The following is a 23,558-nucleotide window of genomic DNA, read 5'->3' as shown; positions in this document are numbered from 1 at the left end:
CCGACTTCAACTGTATGTAAATAAGGTATGTTTTTTCTTTTTCATACATTTGCAAAAACTTGTTTTCTTTTTGTCATTATGAGGTATTGTGTGTAGATTGATGAGGATGTTTTTATAATCATTTTTGGAATAAAGCTGTAAAGTAAACAAAATGTGGAAAAAGTCGATGGGTCTGAATACTTTCCGAATGCAGTGTATATTTTGATTTAGAGCTCATATCTTCGATTTTGAAAGATATTTGGCAAAGTTAAGTGTTTTGGAAAACCTCAATCTACTCTTTCTCAAAACGTCTTACCTTTATTTGACTCTATAGTAGGATTTGAAGAAATCAGTTGTGGTCTAAAAACTGCTTAGAACACAAATTATGTTTAAATATACAGTACCAGTCAAAGTTTGGACACACCTACTCATTCCAAGGTTTTTCTTTATTTTTACTATTTTCTACATTGTAGAATAATAGTGAAGACACCAACACTATGAAATAACATATACATAATCATGTAGTAACCCTAAATATTTTTTACAAATCAAAATATATTTTATATTTGAGATTCTTCAAAGTTGCCACCCTTTGCCTTGATGACAGCTTTGCGTACTCTTGGCATTCTCTCTTCCAGCTTCATGAGGTAGTCACCTGGAATGCATTTCAATTAACAGGTGTGCCTTGTTAAAAGTTAATTTGTGGAATTTCTTTCATTGTTAATGCGTTTGAGCCAATCAGTTGTGTTGTGACAATGTAAAGGTGGTATACAGAAGATAGCACCTATTTGGTAAAAGACAAAGTTCATATTATGCCAAGAACAGCTCAAATCACCAAAGAGAAACGACAGTCCATCATTACTTTTAGACATGAAGGTCAATCAATCCAGACAATTTCAAGAAATTTTCTTCAAGTGCAGTCACAAAAATCATCAAGCGCTATGATGAAACTGGTTCTCAAGAGGACCGCAACAGGAAAGGGAGACCCAAAGTTACCTCTGATGCAGAGGATAAGTTCATTAGAGTTAACTGCACCTCAGAATGTAGCCCAAATACATGCTTCACAGAGTTCAAGTAAAAGACACATCTCAACATCAACTGTTCAGAGGAGACAGGTTGAATCAGGCCTTCATGCTCAAATTTCTACAAAGAAACCAGTACTAATGGACACCAATAAGAAGAAGATACCAAGAAACATGAGCAATGGACATTAGACCGGTGGAAATCTGTCCTTTGATCTGATAAGTCCAAACTAGATTTTAGGTTCCCTAACGCTGTGTCTTTGTGAGACGCATAATAGGCGAACGGATGATCTCTGCATGTGTGGTGCCCACCAAGAACCATGGAGGAGGAGGTGCGATGGTATGGGGGTGCTTTGCTGATGACCCTGGCATCCGCCAAACCCAGATCTGTCCGTCGGACTGCCAGATGGTGAAGCGTAATTTATCACTCTAGGTAATGCGTTTCCACTGCTTCACAGTCCAATGGCGGAGAGCTTTACACCACTCCAGTCGATGCTTGGCATTGCGCATGGTGGTCTTAGGTTTGTGTGCGGCTGCTCGACCATGGAAACACATTTCATGCTCCCGACTAACAGTTTTTATGCTGACTTTGCTTCCAGGGGCAGTTTGAAACTCGGCAGTGTTTGTTGCAACCGAGGAGAGACAATGTTTTATGCACTACTCGCTTCAGCAGTCGCCAGTCCCATTCTTTGAACATGTGTGGCCTACCATTTTGTGGCTGAGCCATTGTTGTTTCTTGACGTTTCCACTTCACAATAACAGCACTTACAGTTGACAAGGCAGATCTAGCAGGGCAGAAATTTGATGAACTGACTTGTTGGAAAGGTGGCATCCTATGACGGTGCCACGTTGAAAGCCATTCTATTTCCAATGTTTGTCTATGTAGATTGCATGGCTGTGTGCTCAATTTTATACACCAGTCATCAACGGGTAGCCAACAAAATAGTCAATCTACTAATTTGAAGGGGTGTCCACATACTTTTGTATATATAGTGTATCTACTGGACAGGACAATTCTCTTCTCATCACTCATCTTCAAAAATGTATACTAAAAACATGAAAATCAATTACTCCACCATCATTAACACAATGGAAAACTCAAATTATTTATTTCAGAAGTATTGAAATAGCATTGGTGACCAAGATTCTTTTTTTTACAATTTAAGGCCATATGGTAAACAATAATACAGGCACGGAGTGTGGAGGTGTGAAAATGCAGGTCTGGGCAGATGATATGTAGTCGTTATTTGTGTGTGTCAAAGTTGTTGTTCGTATACATTTGTATTTGGGTGCAAAAAAATATATATAAAAAATCCAAATGAATAAACACCTTTACATAATACCATAGAAACAGTGGTCTGCTAATAAAACAATGTGCACATTTCATTGTCATTCCCAGCCAATACAGATACTGTGCCTATCGGCATTTTGTCTGGTAGTAATGGGGCTACCTTGGAAACATGAGTGGACATACCTTCCTGTGTACAGTAGTGTCCCATATACAATACTACCCTGATCCTGGTGCAGAATACACAGTGTTTCTACCTCACCATATTGACTGATACCTTTCAACTCAACAATAAAAAATACAATACAAGTAAACGTTTTGTCTAGTAAAATGTTAATGCTGAGTGCCAGGTCTCTCTCCACTCAGAGACATCAGTACCAAGCCCGTCTGTCAGTCTTGTCTTCCTCACATCATCTTGCAAGTATCCGTGTGCTGGCTCCATACATGTTTCTGTGAACACATACATACACAGTCACTGTTATATTACCAATTGGCAGTTAGGATAGGTCATATCTGACTCACAAACAGGTAGTATGTTGAACTTTGAACAGTTCAGACTGTATCCACCTAATTCTGTGCTCCCCATCAATGATCGTTGGTGAGCAGGCAAGTGGTGAGGCTGGAGATAAGGTCTTTGCCAGAGCCCCATTGATGGGCATAGCAGTGTAGATCAGCTTCTGGCCCCTCATCAAAGATACTGGTCGGTCACTCACAAACACATGATGCAGATGAGTGCCTCCTTGCTGGTCTTCTCTATGCTGCATGTTCTCTATGCTGCAGCAGGCAATCTTATGAGGTGGTGTTGTCTGGGAGGACCTGTAACAGGGTGATATAATAGACAGCCAAGTGGTAAAATGCATTTTGTTCTAAACACCAGTCTCAACGTCAACAGTGAAGAGGCGACTCCGGTATGCAGGCCTTCTAGGCAGAGTTCCTCTGTCCAGTGTCTGTGTTCTTTTGCCCATCTTAATATTTTATTTTTCTTGGCCAGTCTGAGATATGGCTTTTTCTTTGCAACTCTGCCTAGAAGGCCAGCATCCCGGAGTCGCATCTTCACTGTTGACGTTGAGACTGGTGTTTTGCGGGTACTATTTAATGAAGCTGCCAGTTGAGGACTTGTGAGGCATCTGTTTCTCAAACAAGACACTAATGTATTTGTCCTCTTGCTCAGTTGTGCACCGGGGCCTCCCACTCCTCTCTCTATTCTGGTTAGGGCCAGTTTTCGCTGTTCTGTGAAGGGAGTAGCACACGGTGTTGTACGAGATCTTCAGTTTCTTGGCAATTTCTCACATGGAATAGCCTTCATTTCTCAGAAAAAGAATAGACTGACGAGTTTCAGAAGAAAGTTATTTGTGTCTGGCCATTTTGAGCCTGTAATCAAACCCACAAATGCTGATGCTCCAGATACTCAACTAGTCTATAGAAGGTCAGTTTTATTGCTTTTTTAATCAGAACAAGTTTTCAGCTGTGCTAACATAATTGCAAAAGGGTTATCTAGTGATCAATTAGCCTTTTAAAATGATAAACTTGGATTAGCTAACACAACGTGCCATTAGAACACAGGAGTGGTGGTTGCTAATAATGGGCCTCTGTACACCTATGTAGATATTCCATAAAAAATCTGCCATTTCCAGCTACAATAGTCATTTACAACATTAACAATGTCTACACTGTATTTCTGATCAATTTGATGTTATTTAAAGGGACAAAAAATTTGAGTTTCTTTCAAAAACGAGGACATTTATAAGTGACCCCAAACTTTTGAACGGTAGGGTCTATCTACCAGTAAATGTTAACTAAGGCAACAATGGGTACGCAAACCAGGTATTGAAAAAGTTTTATCCGTAATCTTGGTTAGTAGGCTATTTGCTTTATGAAATTCAGTCATCATGCACTTTGCATTAACATTTTGTTGTGGAAATTCTTACATAGGGACTCTCAAAGTCAATATTAAATTAATCATTGTTTATTGTCAGCGGCTGGAGAGGCTCCAACCAACTCAATACACCATAGTATACATGTCAATCAGGTGCTTTGCCTGGGCAGATCCAGAAGTTGTCTTCTATACAGCTATACACAGACAAGTTATATTTGCATTATTTAGCACAATTAATTAATCATTACCGTTTTGTTTCATTCATGTGACTGACCAATACTGTTTCATAACATGTGACAGACCAACACCTTACAAAGCTTCTCTCTAAACTGAGATCTTGAAACTGAGATATCTTTTGTTTGTTCTCAAAACAAGGTCTGGGTGTAATACCAAATTGCAGCTACTGATAAGAGAAGGATTTGTTCAGTCAACCACTTGCTTGAACACTGAAATTGGTTTATAGAACAGCACATGAAGAGAACACGTAAATTAGTTATAAGAAAAGCACAACCTGTCAAGTTCGTCGTAAAGATGGGACCAAGGCGCTGCGGGAATGTGTATACTCATCTTATTTATTGAGAAGAAAACGAAACAAAACACTTAAACAAAAACAACGACGAAAAACAGTCCTGTAAGGACACAGCTTACATAGGAAACAACTACCCACGAAAACCCATGGAAAAACACCCCTACTAAATAGGACCTTCAATTAGAGGCAATGAGGAACAGCTGCCTCCATTTGAAGGTCAACCCAATAAACTAAACATAGAAATAGGAAACTAGAATGAACATAGTATATTTACTAACAGAACATTAACCAAAAAACCCAGAAACACATAAAAACAAACACCCCCTGCCACGCCCTGACCAAACTACAATAACAAACAACCCCTTTTACTGGTCAGGACGTGACACAAATATAAAAATGTCCTTAATTTCTAAAGGCTTTCACGAAAAACCTTCCCAATTCAATTCTGACCACAATGTAAGCCTACCTGACAGAAATATATCATGCTGATTTGAATCAATGGGGAGGGCATTTGTTTTGTATAAACACCCTCCAAAATTATTTATATTTTTGTTCAGTATAGTAGCTAGTTTGACTATGACATTAGCTGGTGACAATGATGTAGGCTGTGGATATGATATGAAGGCTTGGAAAGTTTTTTTCACCAGGTCACAGACAGCTAATGTGTTGTGCACTGAAGTCCACACGCGAAGGGAAAAGGTGAGAGGAGGATAGCATATAGATGCGAGAAGGAATTATACAAAATGATCTTGCTGTTTGTATGTGACTGCTATGAAAGTGAACTGTGTTTGCATGTGATCAGGGTTGAATTCATTCTGCCGATTCATTTGAAAGACAAATCTTAAACGGAAGCAAACTGAACGAAACAGGGATAAACATACCTGAATTTGTTGGACTAATGATTACACCCTAGCTCACCCTAGCTCAGAGTGTGCAAGGTGGTATTGAATGTGTCACTGTCTGTCACCTTGATTACACAAAAATGTCTTGACCTGTGCACCTACGTTCTAAACTTTTATTAATAGGCTACGTTGTAGCAACCTAGCCTATGAAAGACAATAATTGTAATTTTTAATTACGTAATGTGAGTGTGGAAGAGGTGAAACAATTATTGTTGTCTATAAGCAATGACAAGCTGAGGATAGGAGTGGCGATATCATCCGCTATTATTTGCCATATCTTCGAGATAAGCCTTTAGAAAGTGTGGCCCTCAGGCCTGCAGGGAAGCAAAAGTCATTCCTCTACCTAAGAATAGTAAAGCCCCCTTGACTGGCTCAAATAGCTGACCAATCAGCCTGTTACCAACCCTTATTAAACTTTTGGAAAAAATGGTGTTTGACCAGATATAGTGCTATTTTACAGTAAACAAATTGACAACAGACTTTCAGCACACTTATAGGGAAGGACATTCAACAAGCACTTGATTGGCTGAGAGAATTTGATGACAAAAATATTGTGGGTGTCACGGATCCCTCTGGAACTTTCATCGTGCACACCTGTCCCCTATTCCCACTGATTAGTATTTGTATATATGTGACCTTTGGTGCCCATTGGTCTGTCGTTTATTGTTCCCATGTCCGTTGGAGAGTCAATCACATACAAAATCACATTATTACACATCAACTATTTTACACCTTGCTTAGACTAATTAATTCTTAGCTCTTTTGTCTGTGTAGTGTATTGTGTTTTTGTCTTCCCAGTAAAATCCTGTCCTGCACTGGTCAAGACTCTGAACACCTCAACTCATGCCACGTACCCTCATTCAATCTCTGCTGTGATCCCTTTCCAACACTGTGTAAGTAGCCCTCTCATTCCTTTCCCCATAATATTGTACTATAAATGTCTTTTTTAAATGCTTTAGGTTAAAATAATTAGTCTTTGATGATTTTGAAACACACTTTGTGGTCACCATGCGTTCCGCACAAACACCGTGGGTCTCCCATCCTCCTACATGTTTCAAGTCACCAGCCTCCACTGGTTTCATCACTCCAGAGAACACATTTCCACTGCTCCAGAGTCCAATGGCGGCAAACTTTACACCACTCCAGAAGATGCTTGGCATTGCGCTTGGTAATATTAGGCTTGTGTGTGGCTGCTCGGCCATGGAATCCCATTTTACGATGCTCCCGTTGAACAGTTTTTGTGCTGACGTTGCTTCCAGAGGGAGTTTGGAGCTCGGTAGTGAGTGTTGCAACCGAGGACAGATGATTTTTAGGCTCTACATTCTTCAGCACTCGCCGGTCCCATTCTGTGAGCTTGTGTGGCCTACCTCTTTGTGGCTGAGCCATTGTTGCTCCTAGACGTTTCCACTTTACAATAACAGCCCTTACAGTTGACTGGGGCAGATCTAGCAGGGCAGAAATTTGATGAATTGACTTGTAGGAAAAGTGGCATCCTATGACGGTGCCACGTTGAAAGTCACTGAGCTCTTCAGTAAGGCCATTCTACTTCCAATGTTTGTCTATGGAGATTGCATGACTGTGTTCTCGATTTGTATACACCTTTCAGCAACGGGTGTGGCAGAGATAGCCGAATCCACTATGTCCTGCCCATTTCCATAATTTATCTTCTTAAAATTTGATTTGAAACCTAACCCTAACGCCAAGTTTGATGCGTTGGTCCACCAGACCTTCCGCGCATTTCAGCAGAAGTGTCTGGGAATGAGATTAGGTTTAATATGACTAAAATGATTTCACTTTAGAGTGTGTGCTATCCTTCAGCATAACATATCACCATTTATAAAGCACATGTTTATATCATGGTCGACATAGTGGGTTATCCTGTTGGGGCTACAGGTTAGCAATGAACCCCGAGCCGGGATTGCTAACAAGGCTGGAAATTCAAAACATCAAAAATCTAATAATTTCAATTTCTCAAACAATCAACTATTTTACACAATTTAAATGATAGACATCTCCTTAATCTAACCACATTGTTCGATTTTCAAAGAGGCTTTACGGCAAAAGCATAAAGTTAGATTATGTTAGGACATAATAGCCACAAAAGTACAAACATCCATTTTCAATTCAAGGTCAGGCGTCACCAAAAGCAGAAACCAGCTAGAATTATGCACTAACTTTTGTCAATCTCCATCAGATGACACTCCTAGGACATTATGTTATACAATACATGCATTTTTTGTTCCATCAAGTTCATATTTATATCCAAAAACAGCATTTTACAGTAGCGTGAAATTCAGATTTTTTTCTTCTCTGAAATGCTTCCGGTGAACATAACAAAATTACTATTCGAAAACATTGGTAAATTATAATATTGTCATTCAAAGAATAATATATTATCATCTCGTAATTGCTACCGAATGGCCAGATCTCAAAATAACTTTACTGGGAAATCACATTTTGCAATAAACGGGGTGCTATGCTAAGAACAACAGGCTATGCTATACAGTTAGCATCATTTAAAATCGATAATAACATTGTAAATATCCCCTTACCTTTGATTATCTCCATCAGAAGACAGGCATCCCAGGTCCGGAAGGCATCCCAGGTCCGGAACAAATGTGGTTTCTTTTGACAAAGTTCATAATTTATGTCCAAATAACACCAAGTACTTAGCGTTCATTATGCTCCCACAAAACGTGGTGGGGGACTGTAAAATCACGCCGAAAAGCTAAAAAAAACTAGTAAATAATCTATTTATGTTCGTTCAAACATGTCAAATGTTGTTTAGCATTAATCTTTTGGTCCATTTTTAACGTTAAACATCAGTAATATTTTCACACAACCTATCCTATGTCGAGATAAACAATGAAGACAAAACTCACGTTTCTCAGATTTATGCGCAGGCGCAAAAAAATGAAGTGATGACATGTCAACTTCCTTGGATTCTAATTTGCTCTCTGTTTATCATAGACGCTTCAAACAACTTTATAAAGATCGTTGACATCTAGTGGAAGCCGTAGGTGTTGCGAAATGAATCCTTTCTCACTATGGTATCTATAAAACAATGACACTAAATAGTACAGTCACAAAATTCACATTTTTTTTAAATCTATTTTTCACAGGTTTTTGCCTGCAATATGAGTTTTGTTATACTTACAGACACCATTCAAACTGTTTTAGAAAATTCAGAGTGTTTTCTATCCGAATGTGTTAATAATATGCATATCCTAGCTTCTGAGTTGGTGTAGGAGGCAGTTAAAAATGGGCACATATTTTTTTCAAAATGTCTCAATACTGCCCCCGAGCCCCAACAGGTTATGTCACATTTGATATTGGTGATTGTCACACAGTTATGCCACATTTATAAACCCTTTATAAAGCATAACATACAGTTATAGATTTTTTGTAACACATTTATGTAGTGTTTATGAAGGCATTATGAAGCTTTTATATGCTAGACATAATTTAAAGCGGGACCGGAATGGTCAATAAGGTAGCTAAGAAGCATTGTTAACCTCTATGGGCTATGTGGGACGCAAGCGTCCCACCCCTGGTACACCCGATCAACAACAGGTGAAATATCAAGAGCGCCAAATTTGAAAACAATTAAATGTCATAATTCAAATTTCTCAAACATACAACTATCTTACACCCTTTGAAAGATAAACATCTCCGTAAATCTAACCACGTTGTCCGATTTCAAAAAGGCTTTACGGCGAAAGCATAAAGTTAGATTATGTTAGGAGAGTACATTGACAATAGCTGTGTGTAATGTTTTGTCAATTCAAAGACAGGCGTCACCAAAAGCAGAAAACCAGCTAAAATTATGCACTAACCTTTGACAATCTCCATCAGATGACACTCCTAGGACATTATGTTAGACAATACAATACAAGGTCATATTTATATCCAAAAACAGCGTTTTACTATGGCGTTGATGTTGAGGAAATCGTTTCCCTCCAATAACCGCCAGTCAATCAGCACAACAAATTAAATAATTACTATTCGAAAACATTGGTAAAATATTATATTGTCATTCAAAGAATTATAGATTTACATCTCTTGAACGCAACCGGATTGCCAGATTTAAAAATAACCTTACTGGGAAATCACACTTTGCAATAATCTGAGCACTGCGCCCAGAAAAATACGCTTTGCGATACAGACTAACCGCCATGTTGGAGAGATCTAAAAGCGAAAATACTATGTAAATAATCCATTACCTTTGATTCTCTTCATCAGATGTCACTTCCAGGAATCCCAGGTCCATAACAAATGTAGTTTTGTTCGAAAAAGCTCATAATTTATGTCCAAAAAGCTCCGTGTTGTTAACACATGATCTATGCCCGCCGGACTTGTCTTCATGAACGAGGGGAAAAAAAATATTTACGTTTGTTCAAACATGTCAAACGTTGTATAGCATAAATCATTACTGCCTTTTTCAACCAGAACATGAATAATATTCAAGGCGGACGATTGCATTCTCTTTTAAAACGTATTGGAACGAGAGTACCCAACATGAACTCGCGCGCCAGAGTCTTATCGGCCACCACCGTTCCAAGGCTCTTGTTCGGTCAGATCTCACAGTAGCAGATTCAAACCACTTTGTAAAGACTGGTGACATCTAGTGGAAGCCATAGGAAGTGCTCAACGATTAATAAGTCCCTGTGTGTTTCAATGGCATAGGCTTAAAGGTAATTCAACACATCAGGTATCCACTTCCTGTCAGAATTTGTCTCAGGGTTTTGACTGCCATATGAGTTCTGTTATACTTACAGACACCATTCAAACAGTTTTAGAAAATTCAGAGTGTTTTCTATCCAAACCTGAACAATAATATGCATATTCTAGCTTCTGAGTTGGTGTAGGAGGCAGTTAAAAATGGGCACATATTTTTTCAAAATTCTCAATACTGCCCCCTAGCCCCAACAGGGTAACCTGTTATGGCTAGGGGGCAGTATTTTCACGGCTGGATAAAAAACGTACCCGATTTAATCTGGTTACTACTCCTGCCCAGTAACTAGAATATGCATATAATTATTGGCTTTGGATAGAAAACACCCTAAAGTTTCTAAAACTGTTTGAATGGTGTCTGTGAGTATAACAGAACTCATATGGCAGGCCAAAACCTGAGAAGATTCCATACAGGAAGTGGCCTGTCTGACAAGGTGTCGTTCTTCTTGTCTCTGTTTATTGAAGAGTGAGGATCTTAGCTGTCCCGTGACACTTCCTACGGCTGCCATAGGCTCTCAGAAGGCGGCAAAACGCTGAATCGTGCTTTTGCAGGCTCTGGCTGAAACAAAGTAGCGCGTTTGGGTAGTGGCTGGTTACAGTACTGTGAGACTCAGGCTCGTGCCCGCGTCGACCGAAAGCTTTGTTTTCTTTCCTCTGTTTAGCTAAATGGACATTCCCGGTCGGAATATTATCGCTTTTTTAACCTGTTAGGGCTAGGGGGCAGCATTGACACGGCTGGATAAAAAACATACCCGATTTAATCTGGTTACCACTCCTACCCAGTAACTACAATATGCATATACTTATTACATATGGATAGAAAACACCCTAAATTTTCTAAAACTGTTTGAATGGTGTCTGTGAGTATAACAGAACTCAAATGGCAGGTCAAAACCTGAGAGATTCCTTTACAGGAAGTGGCCTGTCTGACCATTTGTTGAACTTCTTTTCCATCTCTATCATTTACTAAGGATCTCTGCTCTAACGTGACACTTCCCACGTCGTCCATAGGCGCTCAGAGCCCGGGAAAAAACAGAATGTCGTCATTCCAGCCCCAGGCTGAAACACATTATCGCCTTTCTCAAGTGGCCGATCAAGAGACACTGGCTTATGCGCGTGACCCCGACCGCCCCCGCCTTTGGGATTTTTTCCTCTGTTTGCCGAAAAGGAGATTCCCTGTCGGAATATTATCGCTTTTCTACGAGAAAAATGACGTAAAAATTGATTTTAAACAGCGGTTGACATGCTTCGAAGTACGGTAATGGAATACTTAGAATTTTATTGTCACGAATTGCGCCATGCGCGTGACACTTCTTTACTATTTCGGATAGTGTCTTGAACGCACGAACAAAACGCCGCTATTCGGATATAACGATGGATTATTTTGGACCAAACCAACATTTGTTATTGAAGTAGCAGTCCTGGGTGTGTATTCTGACGAAGACAACAAAAGGTAATGAAACTTTTATAATAGTAAATATGATTATGGTGAGTGCTAAACTTGCCGGGTGTCTAAATAGCGAGCCCGTGATGCCTGGGCTATGTACTTAGAATATTGCAAACTGTGCTTTCACCAAAAAGCTATTTTAAAATCGGACATATCGAGTGCATAGAGGAGGTCTGTATCTATAATTCTTAAAATAATTGTTATGCTTTTTGTGAACGTTTATCGTGAGTAATTTAGTAAAATGTTAGCGAATTCCCCGGAAGTTTGCGGGGGGTATGCTAGTTCTGAACGTCACATGCTAATGTAAAAAGCTGGTTTTTGATATAAATATGAACTTGATTGAACAAAACATGCATGTATTGTATAACATAATGTCCTAGGGTTGTCATCTGATGAAGATCATCAAAGGTGAGTGCTGCATTTAGCTGTCTTCTGGGTTTTGGTGACATTATATGCTGGCTTGAAAAATGGGTGTCTGATTATTTCTGGCTTGGTACTCTGCTGACATAATCTAATGTTTTGCTTTCGTTGTAAAGCCTTTTTGAAATCGGACAGTGTGGTTAGATTAACGAGAGTCTTGTCTTTAAATGGCTGTAAAATAGTCATATGTTTGAGAAATTGAAGTAATAGGATTTTTAAGGTTTTGAAAATCGCGCCACAGGATAGCAGTGGCTGTTACGTAGGTGGGACGAATTCGTCCCGCCTAGCCTAGAGAGGTTAAGAGAAAAATGGCATAAAAATGGATTTTAAACAGCGGTTGACATGCTTCGAAGTACGGTAATGGAATATTTAGATTTTTTTTGTCACGAATTGCGCCATGCGCACGACCCTTCTTTACCATTCGGATAGTGTCTGGGACGCACGAACAAAACGCCGCTATTCGGATATAACGATGGATTATTTTGGACCAAACCAACATTTGTTATTGAAGTAGCAGTCCTGGGAGTGCATTCTGACGTAGACAACAAAAGGTAATCAAACTTTTATAATTGTAAATCTGATATTGGTGAGTGCTAAACTTGTCGGGTGTCTAAATAGCTAGCCCGTGATGGCTGGGCTATGTACTTAGAATATTGCAAAATGTGCTTTCACCAAAAAGCTATTTTAAAATCGGACATATCGAGTGCATAGAGGAGTTCTGTATCTATAATTCTTAAAATAATTGTTATGCTTTTTGTGAACGTTTATCGTGAGTAATTTAGTAAATTGTTAGCAAATTCCCCGGAAGTTTGCGGGGGGTATGCTAGTTCTGAACGTCACATGCTAATGTAAAAAGCTGTTTTTTGATATAAATATGAACTTGATTGAACAAAACATGCATGTATTGTATAACATAATGTCCTAGGGTTGTCATCTGATGAAGACCATCAAAGGTTAGTGCTGCATTTAGCTGTCTTCTGGGTTTTTGTGACATTATATGCTAGCTTGAAAAATGGGTGTCTGATTATTTCAAATCAATCAATCAAATTTATTTTTATATAGCCCTTCGTACATCAGCAATATCTCAAAGTGCTGTACAGAAACCCAGCCTAAAACCCCAAACAGCAAGCAAAGCATGTGAAAGAAGCACGGTGGCTAGGAAAAACTCCCTAGGAAAAACTCCCTAGAAAGCCAAAAACCTAGGAAGAAACCTAGAGAGGAACCAGGCTATGAGGGGTGGCCAGTCCTCTTCTGGCAGTGCAGGGTGGATATTATAACAGAACATGGTCAAGATGTTAAAATGTTAAAATGTTCATAAATGACCAGCATGGTCAAATAATAATAATCATAGTAGTTGTCGAGGGTGCAACAAGCACGTCCGGTGAACAGGTCAGGGTTCCATAGCCGCAGGCAGAACAGTTGAAACTGGAGCAGCAGCACGGCCAGGTGGACTGGGGACAGCAAGGAGTCATCATACCAGGTAGTCCTGAGGCATGGTCCTAGGGCTCAGGTCCTCCGAGAGAAAGACAGGAAGAGAGAAAGAGAGAATTAGAGAGAGCATATTTAAATTCACACAGGACACCGGATAAGACAAGAGAAATACTCCAGATGTAACAGACTGACCCTAGCCCCCCGACACATAAACTACTGCAGCATAAATACTGGAGGCTGAGACAGGAGGGATCAGAAGACACTGTGGCCCCATCCGATGATATCCCCGGACAGGTACAAACAGGCAGGATATAACCCCACCCACTTTGCCAAAGCACAGCCCCCACACCACTAGAGGGATGTCTCCAACCACCAACTTACCGTCCTAAGACAAGGCCGAGTATAGCCCACAACGATCTCCGCCATGGCACAACCCAAGGGGGGGGCGCCAACCCAGACAGGAAGACCACGTCAGTGACTCAACCCACTCAAGTGACGCACCCCTCCCATGGACGGCATGGAAGAACACCAGTAGGCCAGTGACTCAGCCCCTGTAAAAGGGTTAGAGGCAGAGAATCCCAGTGGAAAGAGGGGAACCGGCAAGGCAGAGACAGCAAGGGCGGTTCGTTGCTCCAGCCTTTCCGTTCACCTTCACACTCCTGGGCCAGACTATACTTAATCATAGGACCTACTGAAGAGATAAGTCTTCAGTAAAGACTTAAAGGTTGAGACTGAGTCTGCGTCTCTCAAATTTCTGGCTTGGTACTCTGCTGACATAATCTAATGCTTTGCTTTCGCTGTAAAGCCTTTTTGAAATCGGACAGTGTGGTTAGATAAAGGAGAGTCTTGTCTTTAAAATGCTGTGAAATAGTCATATGTTTGAAAATGTAAGTTTTTGTATTTTTGAGGAATTTGTAATTCGCGCCATGCCTATCATTGGATATTGGAGCAGGTGTTCCGCTAGCGGAACGTCTAGATGTATGAGGTTAAAATGGTGTAAAATAGTCATATGTTTGAGAAATTGAAGTAATAGCATTTTGAAGGTATTTGAATATCGCGCCACTTGATTCCACTGGCTGTTGAGTAGGTGGGACGAAATCGTCCCACACTATTCAACAGCCAGTGACAAATCAGAGCGCCAAATTCAAAACCACAAAATGTCATAATTCAAAGTTCTCAAACATAGGACTATTTTACACCATTTTATAGATACACTTCTCCTGAATCGAACCACGTTGTCCGATTTCCAAAAGGCTTTACAGCGAAAGCAAAACATTAGATTATGTTAGGAGAGTACATATCCACACAGCCATTTCCAAGCAACTAGCATGCATCACAAATACCCAAAACACAGCTAAATGCAGCACTAACCTTTGATGATCTTCATCAGATGACACTCCTAGGACATTATGTTATACAATACATGCATGTTTTGTTCAATCAAGTTCATATTTATATCAAAAACCAGCTTTTTACATTAGCATGTGATGTTCAGAACTAGCATACCCACCGAAAACTTACGGTGAATTTACTAAATTACTCACGATAAACGTTGACAGAATACATAACAATTATTTTAAGAATTATAGATGCATAACTCCTTTATGCAATCCCTAATATTCTGAGTACATAGCTTGGCCATCACGGCTAGCTAATTTGACACCCACCAAGTTTGGGACAACCTAACCTCAGAATTACTATTAGAAAAATTGGATTACCTTTGCTGTTCTTCGTCAGAATGCACTCCCAGGACTTCTACTTCAACAACAAATGTTGTTTTGGTTCCAAATAATACATAGTCATATCCAAATACCGCCGTTTTGTTCATGCGTTCAGGTAACTATCCAAACGGCGAGCGCATTTCGTGACAAAAAAATTCAAAATATTCCATTACCGTTCTTAGAAGCATGTTAAACGCTGTTTAAAATCAATTTTTATGCTACTTTTTCTCGTAAAATAGCAATAATATTCCAACCGGGCAATGTTGTATTCATTCAGAGAGAAAGAAAAACATGGAGAAGTCTCGTGCACGCGCATCTCAGTCTCACTGTCCCCAGGCTGACCACTTACAAACTCTGCTGCTGTACTTTGCCCAGAGACAGCAGACACCCCATTCCACTTTCTGGCAGCTTTAGAGAGCCAATGGAAGCCTTAGAAAGTGTCACGTTACAGCACAGATGCTGTATTTTTGATAGAGATGCAACAGAAGGACAAAAAATTGTCAGACAGGGCACTTCCTGTATGGAGTCTTCTCGGATTTTGGTCTGCCATATGAGTTCTGTTATACTCACAGACACCATTCAAACAGTTTTAGAAAACGTAGAGTGTTTTCTATCCAAATCTACTAATTATATGCATATTCTAGTTTCTGGGCAGGAGTAGTAACCAGATTAAATCAGGTACGTTTTTTATCCGGCCGTGAAAATACTGCCCCCTATCCCAAAGAAGTTAAGTGATACTGTTATGTGTGTTTCCTGTCCTTCGAGAGATCACCAAATGCAAAAAACATTGCTCTTTAAATACCCATGGGCCATTCCCACATTCTCAAAAGTAGAATTATTGTTTAATCCTAATCCTCCAATTTTGGGAATTAGGAGTTGAACAAAGAGAAGCTCTTTGTTACACTGTGAAATCCTCTCTCCCCATACTGCAAGTCCAAAGGGGGAGAGGGTCCCTTCCAGGAATTTACGACCTGTCGTTAAGTCATAAAACGGTAGAGAGAGAGAGAGAATGAAAAAGAAAGAGAAAGAGAGATAGAGAAAGGGGGGCTATGATCTTTCTCCCAGGGCACGTGATGACACCTTGATGACAGCTTTGCAGCATGCCTCTGGTATAATGCATTTCCACCTCTCACTCTATCAGTTTTGCTTTTCCATCTTCCTGAATTAAAATGAGATATTCTAACAGATCAATCTTGCTGACAAAACGTCATTAAATATTGCTAAGTTATTTAGCTATAGTGTGGATGTAGGGCTGTTTTTTTTAATATAATAAGTACCCAGATGCCGGCCTCCGTGTTGGCTACTACTATGTTGCAATATTAATAACCTCGGAGCAGTCTAGTCGATACAAAATGTTTGAATATTCTCTGAGCCTCCTCGTTTGTTGAAACCATGTTTCAATATTCTCTGAAATACCTTGTTGATTCTATGCTTCAATATTCTCAGAATGTTTCCCTTACGTGGCGAATAATGCATGCAGGTAAATACAAATAAAACTGGGCGCACAAATTATAAGGAACATCAATGAATGCAGAGCAACAATTTCAGTGCGAAGCACACCAGACAATGACACTGTCATAGTATACTTATAGTGGAGTTTCTCCCATTCTTCTCTGCAGATTCTCTCAAGCTCTGTCAGATTGGATGCGGAGCGTTGCTGCACAGTTATTTTCAGGTCTCATCAGAGATGTCTGGGATCTGACTGGGCCACTCAAGGAAATTCAGAGTCTTGTTCCGAAGCCACTCCTGCATTGTCTTGGCTGTGTGCTTAGGGTCGTTGTCCTGTTGGAAAGTGAACCTTCACCCATGTCTGAGGTCCTGAGCGCTCTGGAGCAGGTTTTCATCAAGGATCTCTCTTTACTTTGCTCGGTTCATCTTCCCTCGATCCTGACTAGTCTTCCAGTCCCTGCAGCTGAAAAACATCCACACAGCATGATGCTGCCGCCACCATTCTTCACCATATAGATGGTGCTAGGTTTCCTCCAGATATGACACATGGCATTCAGGCCATGAAATACTGGTTTCATCAAACCAGATAATCTTGTTTCTCATGGTCTGACAATCTTTAGGAGCCTTTTGGCTTCCGTCTGGCCACTACCATAAAGGCCTGATTGGTGGAGTGTTGTAGAGATCATTCTCCTTATGGAAGTTTCTACCATCTCCATAGAGGAACTCTAGAGCAGACATCAATATTCTCAACAAGAGCGCCTGATCTGGTCTTCAGCCTTTACGACATGTCATGGCTACCAGTGCTCTAATCTGTAATACAAACTCTCTCGGCCCTATTAGACTACGTACACAAATACTCAAAGAGCAAAATCTTGCGGAATTGTATCTATTTCAATAACCTAATATACTGTAACTACATATTAGGTTGTTTAAGATGATTTCCCAGTCTTATTTGTCCAAACCATCATTTGGATAAGAAAATAAATTACATCATTCCATAGAAAGCTCCCAGCCCCAAAAGAGATCGTATTTGTTTGTGATTAACCACATTTTTGAGTTTGCTCAAAGGTTAAAGTCTAAACTGGGAGAAGAAAAGTATATAGCCCTAATTTGTGTTTCAAAACATGGGGGGGGGGATTTGTAGATAGCTACTCATAGAAGTTAACTTGTCTAAACACATAGGCCTATTGATCTAAGCTCCCAGGCTCGGCAACACTTTTAATGAGAGTAAGGCTGCCTTTGAGTAAGCTTTAACACAATAGTAGGGTTGCAGCTTTCATTTAAAGAATGCTGGAAGAATGGTTACAGCTTTAATCAGAATAAATTATGATACCGAGTATGAACTGCAAGAAACAGACAGTTATATCGTTCTGTAAACAATAGGCTTTACACATTATTTTATTAAAATATGTATATATAACACCGCTGCTGAAATTGTTATTTTACATCACAGTGCAGCATGTTTAAGGCCAGAACAACAAGCGACATGATATAAACACAAAAGCACATACTCACATGGTTTCAATTTTAGATACATATAAATAAGAGCAAAATATACTATCAATAGAATCTAGAATTAGGGTTAGGGTTGGGGTTAAGAAATTATAGAATTCATACATAAGAAGTTACATGTACAGTGTAAGATAGGTCTGCAAAGAATTATCCAAGCACTTGATGAATGCATATTGAGGATGAATTAAAAATATAGATTAGAGTGTGTCTGTGTCATGTAATGGTGACTATAAATGCACATGTTCAGACAAGGTGTGTTTTTTTTCAAGCAGCATAGGTAGCTTTTACTTTTTAAACAAATGAGATGTAGCTATCCCGACTGGGTTTATTCTCAACAGAAATCATTTCAATAAGTGCTTCACTTTGTTGTTGTTTTTTCAATTTAGAGCCACTATGTGTTGTAGTTGTCAGCCTAAGACATTTATTCTACAAAGCACGGTGCAAGACTTAACAGTTGTTTTTTACAGTTTGCTCACAATCTCTAACTGCTACATTATGTTTGATCCGGGAGGTAGATTATCTTTTTGAAGCTTTCCACTTTCAAACATTCAGAGTATGAAATAAACGTACACTGTCATATAGTGTGCCATTTAAAGATGCAGTCCTGGATCTTAAGCACTTACAAATATATTGTACGACATTTGAATTCCTAATATATCATATGAATTGGATGACGTAGTACACAACTGTGCACCATTTTTGGTGACCAGTTTTGGCTTGTGAGCACTACTTTCGGTGTATATGTTATCCTTGAAAAATACCATAGTGTGTAGGCAGCTGCCACTCAGTACTTTAAATATGTTTTAAATATTTAAATAATCAAATTTAAATATTAAAATATCTAACTTCTTTTAAATAGATATCTTTCTCATATCATCATCATATCTTCTCATATTATGGGTCAGTTACTTTAAAAACAGAATTGTTCAAGACAAACAAAAAGATACCCGATTGTGCTGTAGAGAAAGAATGTGATTGCTGTTGTGTTCTGTTTTTACAGTTTGTATGTAAACCAACCTTCTCTCTGGCAACCCGAGCCATGGTAACCAGAACTGTTTAAGAGGAACTACTTTTGAATAATTTACAGCCATGTCCTGGAGCACGGGCAGAAAGAGTGCAAATCAGTCCTCACCAATCACAATCAGAACCAACATCAAAGACCTCATGCTGTATACAACGTCTCAGCTGTCTCGTTCATGTGAGGAGACAAAGGCAGAAACCACCTCAGCAGTTGTCAGCTGTTCAAAGGGTCACTATTTCCCGGGGAGCTCACAGACACACAGGTTTGGCAGGCTGTACCAGCAGAAGATCTCCTTGAAGGTCTTCCTCATCTCCTGGCTGCGGAGTGCGTAGATGAGTGGGTCGATGACCGAGTTACACATGATGAGGATGAGGTACATGTTGAAGTGCGACATGAAGCAGGCACAGTAGGGATTCCTGGGGCAGGAGATAATGAGGATGAGGTGGAGGAAGAAGGGAGCCCAGCACACTACAAACACACCTAGGAGGATGGTGAGGGTGATGGCGCCCTTCATGTTGGCATGCTGGAGGATGGGCGCGTTCCCAGGCAGCATGGCGATCCTCTTCATGTGTAGCCGGGCCAGGAGGAACATGTGGATGTAGAGCGAGGCCATGAGTGCCAGCATGGAGAAGAACATGGTGATAAGGCAGATGAGGACAGTGGTGCTCTCAGAGTAGATGATGAAGAGCACGCCCGACGCCACGCAACACGACCATATGAGGGAGATCACCGCCAGTGCACTTTTTACCGTCACAATGTTATGGTAGCGCAGTGCGTAGAATATGGTGATGTAGCGGTCTATGGCAATCGCCAAGAGACTACAGATCGACGCCAGCAGTGAGCTACAGATCATGGAGTCGAACACGTTGTCCATGCTTTTTATCAGCGACCCGGAGATGCTCAGGTTGCCGCTGTTGATCAGGGCTATGACAATCGTCTCGGAGGCATTGGAGACGCTGACCAGCATGTCGGCCACGGCCAGAGAACAGATGAAGAAGTACATGGGAGAGTGGAGGTTCTTGTTCTTGATGATAGCGGCAATCACCAGGATGTTCTCTAATAAACTAACAATCCCCAGCGTGAGGAAGACCTCGGTGGAGATGAGGAGCTGGTCATAACATCCCGTCGAAGAGTCATTGAGACCAATGCCCTCTGAGTCTTTGTTGACCGGTACCAGATTCTCAGCAGTGCTGAAGTTCCTGTTATAGCTCACAGAGATCAACCCATGGTGTTCTGTGGTATTCATTGTGTAGTTGGTAGTTCTCTTAGTTGGTTCTCTAAGCCTTTTAGTAAAATGTTAATGTCACCATTCTAGCCTTGTTGTTGGCTATTAATCCACCTAGTTTAGTCCATCAGTATACTCCGAAATTCTCAGTGCTGCGTGCTCAATGGTCCTCTTGTTCTGTTGTCTTCCATGCTCAGAGTCAGGCGCCCGGCAGGTGGTGAAAAGCAGAATGAATCCCAATGTTTGATCCTCTTCTTTGCCTCATCCAGCCCCCAAACTGGTCAAGCAGAGTCATTTTCTTCAGACATCTGCTGATGTTAGCCTTCCTTAGCCCCTGGCACTCTCTCTACACTGCTATCAACTGGCAGCCTCCAGGAAGAAAGAAAGAAAGCGAGAGAGAGAGAGAGAGAGCGAGAGAGGGGGCAGAGGTAAGGATGAAAATAGAGTGATGATAGAAGGAGAGATATAGTGAATTGAGAATACAGAATTCAGAGATGATAAATAGAGAGACGAAGTAAAACATATGTAAATAGAAAAGGGCCAATGGAGAAATGGAAAGAAAGAAGGACTGAAGATAAAGAAAGCAGAGGAGTGAGAGAGCATGGCAGAGAATGAATGAAAGAACAGGAGCTGAGTTGATCAGTGACAGGAGTGTGAACCTCAGAGATGGAGAGGGCGGACCACTTTGCAGACTACATAATCTCTTCCCTTTCCTTCCAGAGTTATACAGTCAAAAAAATAAACCTCCCCATAGCCCCTCCCACCTAGTCATGTTAGCCATTCAGCTCACAAGACAAGTGTAGGGAGGGGCAAACTGTAATGCTGGGGTTGATAAACATATAAAGGCACAGCAGATTTAAGAATGAATGATTTGGAGATTATAACAGCTCAATCTTTTGTTGCCTACACACTAAAAACAAATGTATCTATATAGTGCCAAATAATGGTTATTTGGCTTGTAACCTTAACAGATACCTTTTTGGTGCCCCCCACCTGTGTGCACATTTTGGTTTTTGCCCAAGCACTACACAGATGATTCAAATAATCAAAGCTTGATGATGAGTTGGTTATTTGAATCAGCTGTGTAGTGCTAGGGCAAAAACCAGAACGAGCACCCGGGGGCGAGTAGGGGTGTGCCAATGCGTGTATCGCTTAATCAGAAGTACATCATCAATGACGTCCGAAGCTTCATTTGATCATGTGCTTTATCTAACTGTGTGTTGGAAAATGTGAGATCACACTGATTTCGCCGTGGTTCTGATGCTTTCTTAGTGTCTAAGCTACTTTCAAACACCGACCTATTCTGAACACTGTACTTACAAATATAGTTCGAATTCTGTAGTTTCACCTGACAGGGAGCTTAGCAGGTAGAGTAGGGAGCTATGGAACATTTAGGGATGTGAGGGTATGAGGCCAAATACCGTTGAAAACACACTATTTACTAGTTTTTCAAATACATTAGCATAGTATACGTTTCTGTCTGAAGCATCTCAAATAATGCCATAGAATCCGTTTATTTTTTATAGTAAACTTGAAGGTAAAAAAAGGAAAGCATGGTGTAAGATGTATCCAGGCAAAAACTCAGTTTCCCATCACTAGTGCTAGCTATAGCATAGTTTTGAGCCACTGAAGAGAGAATTGAGAATCTCAGACAAAGTCAATGGTCTGAATCCAAAGCTTGTCACTAGCTGCCAACGTCAAGGTTATCTGTCCCCACCTAATAATGTGGTGTGTGTTTGTATGTGTGTGTGTGTGTGTGCATGTGTGTCCTATCAAATCAAATCTAATTGTATTAGTCACATGCGCAGAAAACAACAGATGTAGACCGCACAGTGAAAAGCTTACTTAATAGCCCCTAAACGACAGTGCAGTTTCAAAAAATACAGATAAGAATAACAGATAAAAGTAACAAGTAATTAAAGAGGAGCAGTAAAAAATAACAATATATACAGGGGGTGCCGGTTCAGAGTCAATGTGTGGGGTCACCGGTTAGTTGAGGCAGTATGTGCATGTAGGTAGAGTTAATTAAAGTGACTATACATAGATGACAACAGAGAGTGGCAGTGGTGTGGAGAGGGAAGGGGGGGGCAATGTGAATAGTCTTGGGGGTAGAAGCTGTTTAGAAGCCTCTTGGACCTAGACTAGTGTGTAACTATATATGTGTGTGCATGCATGTCTGTTTGTGATTGCATGTGTGTGTGCACATGTTTGTGGGTAGCTCTCTTCTGCAGTCAAATGACCAGAAGAGCCCTCTAGTGGCCTCATGGGTGGAATGTTAATATTTTCATACATTCACAATCAATAAACAATTTTATTAACACTGTCTAAGTCAGGGGAGGGGGTTCTACTAAGCTATATTTAATTGTTTTAAGAAGGTAATGCCAAGGATCATTTTGCTATTTGACTTTGAATTTGAAGACCCCTTGAAATATAAAAAAATATATACTTTTTTTTAATGAAGAAAATGTTTATTTGGCGTTACTGCCACTAGCCCGTACAAACACATTGAATAACAGATAGTCCCCCCCCCCCCCCCAAAGAATCTAAAGGAAGGTACCGGGAGACCTTAGAAGAGTCATGTGAGGTCTGTTGGCATCCTAGAGCAAAAGTGTGTAGCCCAAACTGTTCGGACGCTACAGACAGAATTTGGCAAACGAGGCCCATGACTCTTGTGGGGGTCGTAGAGCAAATCAGAGAACACCATTGTGTTCGTCTCATCTTTCCATAGAAGGTTCACAATATGCCAAACCGTTGGGATGCTACAGACGTTTTGGGATTTTCGGGATGTCTCATTGTCTGACAAACACATCTCTAGCTCTGTCACCTTTCACCGCAGATATCTCTAGCTTAAACTGACACCCCTTTTTCATGATATCCAATTGGTAGTTACAGTCTTGTCCCATTGCTGAAACTCCTCTATGGACTCAGGAGAGGTAAAGGTCAAGAGTATCCTCCAAAACACAACCCTGCCAAGCTGCACTGCTTCTTGACACACTGCTTGC

The 23,558-nt window shown here is 40.4% G+C and overlaps 1 pseudogene; it reads right to left on the bottom strand.

Annotated features, from left to right (window-relative positions):
• Positions 1 to 18,191: 18,191 nt before the first annotated feature.
• On the bottom strand, positions 18,192 to 21,234 carry LOC106590056 (melanocortin receptor 4 pseudogene; annotated as a pseudogene).
• Between the last annotated feature and the right edge of the window lie 2,324 nt (positions 21,235 to 23,558).

Source organism: Salmo salar, chromosome 29 (assembly GCF_965601325.2).
Source record: "Salmo salar chromosome 29, fSalSal1, whole genome shotgun sequence".
NCBI classification, from domain to species: Eukaryota; Metazoa; Chordata; class Actinopteri; order Salmoniformes; family Salmonidae; genus Salmo; species Salmo salar.
Note: the sequence above shows the minus strand (reverse complement) of the source record. Positions and strands in the feature narration are given on the sequence as shown.